This window comes from Coenobita brevimanus, chromosome 39 (assembly GCF_032717465.1).
Source record: "Coenobita brevimanus isolate Jiangsu-jjx chromosome 39, ASM3271746v2, whole genome shotgun sequence".
Taxonomy (NCBI): domain Eukaryota; kingdom Metazoa; phylum Arthropoda; class Malacostraca; order Decapoda; family Coenobitidae; genus Coenobita; species Coenobita brevimanus.
In genome coordinates this window covers 6,888,938-6,896,437 of record NC_136992.1, presented here as the reverse complement: position 1 = coordinate 6,896,437, position 7,500 = coordinate 6,888,938, and the positions used below count along the sequence as shown (strand labels likewise).

The window sequence follows — 7,500 nt, the reverse complement described above, 5'->3', positions numbered from 1 at the left end:
GATGAGGGAATTATGGAGTGTGTATACATATTCTAACCACAGAGAATGTCTCAATAGTTAAATAAATCCACATAGACAAAATATAGCACAAGTGGTGCGGGGAACAACAAACCTCGCTCGACAGCAGTTATTTTGTTGCTGGTAAATACTGATTCGGTACTGCCATTTAGTGCCAGTAAACAAGTAAAGTCGCAACTAACTTCAGTTTCAACTTGCTCTGTGAAACTTCAAATTAAAGTCTACGGTAATGGTGCAACTAACTTCACATTCAAGAACTAGCCCTGTGAAACTCCTTGACCTTGCGTCTTACATTTCAGACTTGGAGACATTACCTCCACGATTTAGTTCCTTTTGGGACCAGTGCCCACATATCCTGAGGGTTTCTTGTAATTTCATTCAGCCATTTTTTCCGTAATGTTGCTAACAAAGAAATAAACAAACAAACATACTCGACCAAAAACAATACCTTGCCGGACCTCGTCCCTGGCGACGTAAGTATAATGCAAAGTTACTTACCTGGGGTGAATAAGTAAGTGCAAAACAACTCAGGAGGCTCATGAGATTGCAGTCACTGTGCCAGAGTGGAGTGATCCTCGACTCCACCTGCTCCACCCTCCCACACTTCCACCCTTCCTACACCACCCTTCCCCCACCTACGCCAACCTCTCCCACATACACCACCCTCCTCCAACCACACCGTCTTTACCCACCTGTTGTACACCATCCTTCTCAGTTACACCACGCTCCATCACCCGCACTACCCTCCCTCATCTATAACACCCTCTCTCACCTACACCACCCTCACCCACCTACACTGCCGTCACCCACCTACACAACTCTCACCCACCTACACCACTCTCCCTCACTTACACCACCCTCACCCACCTACACCTCCTTCACCCACCTACACCACCCTCACACACCTACACCACGTTCCCCTTCCCCTAATGCCACATGACACCAGGAATATCGAGAGCTCTGGGCCACCGTTTGCCCCACGCCAACACCACCAATGCATCTACCAGTACCACTACTACTACTGTACTACTACTACTACTACTACTCCTGTTGCTGCAGCTATACAAATACGCCGTAACTCTAAACAAGCAGGACCATTCAGATGGTGCATTAATCGCCTCCATCAACTAGCTTAAGGGCCTAACATGTGACTTTGCCCTATGACTTTGACCTTTGATCAGTTGCTCTCATAACTGAATTACTTCATCTTTGCCTGATCCTTAACACTTCAACAAGTTTTGTCAAAATCAAGTTAAAACTGAGTTGACCTTGCCGTTTCACCTTGATATTTGACCTTTTCCTGTGATCATCTTGAATTAATTGTTCTCAAAATCGAATCCCTTTATCCTTCTCTTACTTTGAAGTATCACACAGAGTTTCGTCTAAACCAGATGGAAACTGTTTTAGTGTACAGTACACTGCCATGTTATCTTGAGAATTAACCTGCATTGTTAAAAAAAAAAAAAAAACAGGTCATCCCCTTCGCTGACGCTCAACCGTTATTCTAAGTCTGATGCAAATAAAATGAAAGTTCTTCTTCTTCTTCTTCTTCTTCTCCTTCTTTTTTCAGACACACGGATTGAAATTTGATCCATTTCTGTGACCTTCATCTTTGGCTGATTATTCTCAAAACCGAAGACCTTCATTTTTACCCGTCCCCGCCCCGGAGGGCCTCGGGGACGGGTATTGTTTTCACTCGTTTTGTCTGTTTGCTTGTCTGTCTGTCTGTCTGCCTGTCTATCTGTTAACTTTACGCGAAAACTACTGGTGCGATTTTGACTAAAATTGTTGGGATGATGGACCATAGCCTGCTGATCACCTGAATAAGTTTGGGGCTAAACTGGGCCAAAGCCCAGGCTCTAGCCCCCCCCCCCTCCGAAAAACAAAAGGAACAAAAAATCGTTTTTTCACCATAACTCCTTTCAGATTCGTCATATCGACATGATACCAAAACCTAAAGGTGCCTCTTTCAAACCTGCAGCCTATAACATGCCTCATTACATCAAGGGGGTCACCCCCCAGTTAGCGGTAGGGGGGTCAATGTCAGGTGGGTCGGGCCTAAAATTTCAAATGGGTATAAAATCGTAAATTTTCACCTTATTTACTCCAAATTTGATACGTAACACCTTTGACTAGATATCCTGTTGTGTTTATAGGTCAGCACTAAAATGACTGCAAGAGACGGGTTTGCTGTGCCTTAGCACCGCTTCTTGTTGTTGTTTTTTTTTTTTTTCCTTACTGTCAGATCTTCCTCGAGGCTTGGCCTAATCTGGATAAAAACTGTTGACTTTGCTGGCAAAAACTTTTCCTAACACTGTGACTTTGGCCTTTGGCCCATTATTTGCAATAACAGATGGTTATCCCATCCACTAATTATGCTTGAAATCGGTTAAAAACTCATTTGAATGATCGTTTAAGTAGACAAACAGACAGCCAGACAGAGAGACGGAATGAAACGTCGAGAAACAAAACACTCACTCTCGTTTTGGGAGCGCGGGTGTAATAATGTAATTTAATACAACCAGGTGGCAGAGATTGGGAGAATGTTTGTGAGAAGAAAGTTGGATGTGTTAGCTTTGAGTGAAACGAAGATGAAAGGGAAGGGGGAATCTATGTTTGGAAGTGTGAATGGAAGATTGTCAGGTGTTGATAGAGGAAGGGCAAGAGAAGGTGTGGCCTTGTTAGTGAGTCCGGAAGTTCAGCAATGTGTGACTGAATGGAAGGAGGTGTCATCGAGACTGATGTGGGTGAAAGCGAAATTTGAACGTGAGTTGTGGGTGTTTGTGAGTGCATATGGGCCTGGTAGTGAAAGGGATGAACAAGAGAGGGAGTCTTTCTGGAATGATGTTGATGAGTGTCTGCAGAGTTTTGAAGCGAATGTGAATGTGGTAATGATGGGAGATCTGAATGCTAGAGTGGGAAATGTAGCAGTTGAAGGTGTAGTTGGTATGCATGGTGTGCCTGGAAGAAATGAAAATGGGGAACGAATGATAGCGATGTGTGTTGAGCGAGAGATGGTGATTGGGAATACGCTGTTTGAGAAGAAAGATATTTATAAGTATACATGGGTGAGACAGGAGGGTGGAAGGGTTGTTGATAGAGCCTTGATGGACTATGTGGTTGTGTCTAGGAATGTAATAGGAAGATTGTTGGATGTGAGAGTTCTGAGAGGGGAGGGTGGAGGTATGTCTGACCACTACCTGGTGGAGGGAAAGTTAAGAGTAGGAAAGAGATGGATGAGAGCTAGGAGGGTTAGGTGTGGCAGGGAGGTTTTGAAAGTGAGTGAGTTGGATAAAAGAGAGAAAAAGATAGAGTATCAGGAGAAATTGAAAGATGAGTGGAACTCAGTGAAAGATCGGGAAAATGGCAGCGTGGAGGAGGAACGGCAGTTGTTTAAGAGTGCTGTGGTGGGGCATGCAGAAGAGGTGTGTGGTGTGAGACGTGTAGGTGGTGGTGTAAGAAAAGGAAGTGAATGGTGGTGCGAGGAAGTAAGTATGGCTGTGGCAGAGAAGAGACGTGCATATGAAGTGTGGCTGCAGAGGAAGGATGAGATGTCATATGAAAGGTATAAGGAGAAGAGGAATAGAGCGAGAAGGGCTGTGCGTGATGCTAAAGTGGCAGCAGATGAGAGGTGGGGTAGGCGGCTGACAGAGAATTTTCAGCAGAATAAGAAAATGTTTTGGAAGGAGGTGAAAAGGGTGCGAAAGGGAGAGTCTGGGAAGGAAGAACGAGTAAAAGCAGAGGATGGAAGGATGTTAATTGAGATGGATGCAGTAAGGAAGAGATGGGCAGAGTATTTTGAAAGATTGTTAAATGTAGAGGAGGAAAGGGTGGCTGAGATTGTGGCGGATGGAAGGGTGCAAGGAATAAATGTGTTGGGAGAGTTGATTGATTCTTTGATCACGAAGGAAGAAGTGGAGAAGGCAGTAAAGGAGATGAAAACAGGGAAAGCTGCAGGTATGGATGGGTGTGCTGTGGAATGCCTGAAGGGTGGTGGAGTGACTATTGTTGACTGGTTAGTAAGATTGTTGAATGTGTGCTTTGAGAAAGGTATGGTGCCAATTGACTGGGCAAGTGCTTGTGTGGTCCCGTTGTATAAAGGCAAGGGTGATAAGTATGAATGTACTAGCTTTAGGGGTATAAGTCTGTTGAGTGTTGTAGGTAAGGTGTATGGTAGAGTGTTAATTATTAGAGTTAGAGAGGGTACAGAGGGAGTGATTAGTGATGAGCAGTGTGGCTTTAGGAGAGGGAGGGGATGCGTCGATCAGGTGTTTGCTGTGAGACAAGTGTGTGAAAAGTATTTAGCGAAAGGCAAGGATGTGTTTTGGGCATTTATGGATTTAGAGAAAGCGTATGATAGAATTGATAGGGAGGCTTTGTGGACTGTTTTAAGATTGTATGGACTTGATGGTAGGTTACTAAAAGGGGTGAAAAGTTTTTATGTAAATAGTAGAGCGTGTGTAAGAGTGGGAAATGCTGTGAGTGATTGGTTTCCCGTGAGAGTGGGGCTGCGACAGGGATGTGTGATGTCGCCTTGGTTGTTTAATATTTACATGGATGGTGTTGTAAGGGAGGTGAATGCAAGAGTTTTAGGTGGTCTGAGTCTGGTAAATGTTGATGGAGGAGAGTGGAATCTGAAGCAGCTGCTGTTTGCAGATGATACTGCACTGGTGACTGATTCAGAGGAGAGATTGAGACAGTTGGTAGAGGAGTTTGGAAGGGTGTGTGAAAGGAGGAAATTGAAAGTAAATGAGAATAAGAGTAAAGTGATGAAGTGTACGAGGTTGATAGATGGTAGGGGGATGAATATAGTTTTGAATGGTGAGTTGCTTGAGGAGGTAGATTGTTTTAAATATCTAGGGTCACATGTTGCTGTGGATGGAAGAATAGATGCAGAAGTGAAGTTTAGAATAAATGAAGTAGGAAAGGTGCTGGGAGGAATGAAAAAAGTGTTTAAATGTCGTTCGCTTAGAATGGATGTAAAGAGAAGGCTGTATGAGGGTGTTGTGGTACCGACTGCATTATATGGGGCTGAAACATGGAATATGGGTGTAGCAGAGAGGAAAAGTTTGAATGTAATGGAGATGAGATGTCTGAGGAGTATGTGTGGAGTGACGCATATGGATCGGGTGCGAAATGATGAAGTGCGAAGGAGAACTGGAGTTGTTCGGGAGATGGCTGGTAGAGTTGAGCAGAGGGTGTTGCAATGGTTTGGACATATGGAGAGAATGGATAATGAGCGATTGGTGAAAAAGATAACTAGATCTGATGTGAGAGGTGTAAGGCTGAGAGGAAGACCACGAATAGGATGGATGGACAGTGTGAAGAGAGCGCTGGATGCGAGAGGGATGTCTGTTGAGCAAGGAAGAGTGGCTGTGCGTGACAGAAATAAATGGAGAGAAATTGTGAATGAATAAGTGATGACGCAGCCCTGAGGGGATATTCTCCCGCATTTGGTCTGATCAGCTAGTCAGGTCAGGTGCGGGTAAGGGGATGGGTCTGTTATGATGTGGCAGGGGTAAACCAGTTCTGCTGTCGGGCCCTGCTGCGGATGTCACTGATTGCATTGCCCAGTTGACCCTTGTGCGGTGTGGTGCGGTGAGGATCTGTCCGTTCTCCCCTTTGGGGCTAAGATGCAAATGAATGTGTTTGAATGGATGAGTAAATGGAGAGTGAGTCGTCCTGTCTCGGCTACCTCCCTTTCCTTGGGGGAAGCAGCCTAGGTATATAGATAGATAGATAGATAGGTGGCAGCACTTCCAGGTTATATTACAAATCCCCCTCAGCTCCCTCCCTATCCTCCCAGATGAGGCTGGTGTCATGCAGGAGAGGGTAGGTTCAGCCTGCAGTGCACCGGGTTCACGTGCAGATGAGTCTTTGGTCACAACAACAACACTTCCCCTTCAGACCCACTTACTAGACTCCTGCCGATGTTGCAGTCATTCTCCGATAACGCCGTTCCCCTCAACCCGATCTGCACCACCCTCTCGCAGGCCAACAGGCCCTCGTCGTAGGCTCGCTTGAAGGGCGTCCCGTGGCCTATTCTGCTGCCTAACACCTCATCCTGTAAGTCCGGGTGAGCATCCACGTGTATGAGGCCAACGGGACCGTACTTTTCCTGAAAGATTATTATAATAGAAAAAAAATAGTTAGGTGCATTAAGTTCATCGTAGTTTTCACACCATATTTCTACCTATTTGTGCCATTTTCAATAGTTAGAATCCACTTTGTCCCTGTTCACCCAGCGGTATCAACAGGGACCTAAGTGTAACGACAGCTTTTGGGGATTGTATTCTAGGGGGAGATTGTGACTCAGAAAAATAAATGTCTCTCTTAACAGCCCTTATACCGTGGAAAGGTACTAGTTCTAAGCCTTCTTCGTCCTATTAACACAATGACGTATATTTGTAGGTATGTTTCAAGCTACCAGGATAACGTACTCTATTTAGAAAAGTCCCAAATTTCGAAGTCCAGTGTCAGAAAATGAAACTAGAATCGTAACCACAAGATCTTCTAAATGAAGCTAGAATTATCATGCTAAGCTTCTCATAATGAAAATTGGATAATACGGTCAAACCTTTGAAAACGAAACCAGGATCGTAAGATGAAGCTGCTTATGACGAAACTAGAATCATAAAGTCAAACTTCCGATAATGAAACTAGCATCATTAATGTCAAACTTCTGATAATAAAACTGGGATGATCACGTCACACATCTGTAAATAAAAATCTAAAAGTCTGATAATGCACAAAGAATCGTCATCTCAAACTTTAAAAAACGAAACCGGAATAATCACTTCAAACATCTAAATATGAAACAAGACACGTCACTTAAAAGTTCTAAAAATGAAACTAAAATCTCTACCTCGAACTAATGAAACAGAAACTAGAATCGTTATCACAACCTTCCGATAATGAAACAAGAATCGTCACCTCAGGCTTCTGAAAATGAAACTAAAATCAACACGTCAAACCTCCTACAAGAACCGTCACCTCAAACCTCTGATAACAAAACAAGGATATCAGCCCAAACTCCTGAAAATGAAGTAAAACCACCACATGATGAAACACGAATCGTCACCGCAGACTTCTGAAAATGAAAGTATAATCTTCAAGTCAAAAATCGGATAATATAACTAGAATCAGAGCCTCTTAAGGAGAAAAAGTGGCAGCAGAGTCTTGGTGTTGTATGGTTAAGCGTTAAAGTGGACTGCAAACCCAAAATATATTATTGTAATTTTCGGAGCACCTGCGTTTATTAGTTAAGGTCAGCCTGCATCCCACACTACTGAGTGCAGTTAGCAACGATATAAGATGACAAACACTTCCCATATTGCTCCCATATTACTCACTTGACGTAAAAAAATTGTCAGGAGAGAGAGAGAGAGAGAGAGAGAACATTCAAACATTCTACATAGCCCTGTGACCTTAACCTTATACCATTTGTTCTCAAAGTTGAGTTACTTATTCTTCCCTGAACAT

At 43.7% G+C, this 7,500-nt stretch overlaps 1 pseudogene; it reads right to left on the bottom strand.

Annotated features, from left to right (window-relative positions):
- The window catches only part of LOC145396721 (guanidinobutyrase-like), a 39,669-nt pseudogene that overhangs the window by 20,886 nt on the left and 11,283 nt on the right, over positions 1-7,500 (bottom strand).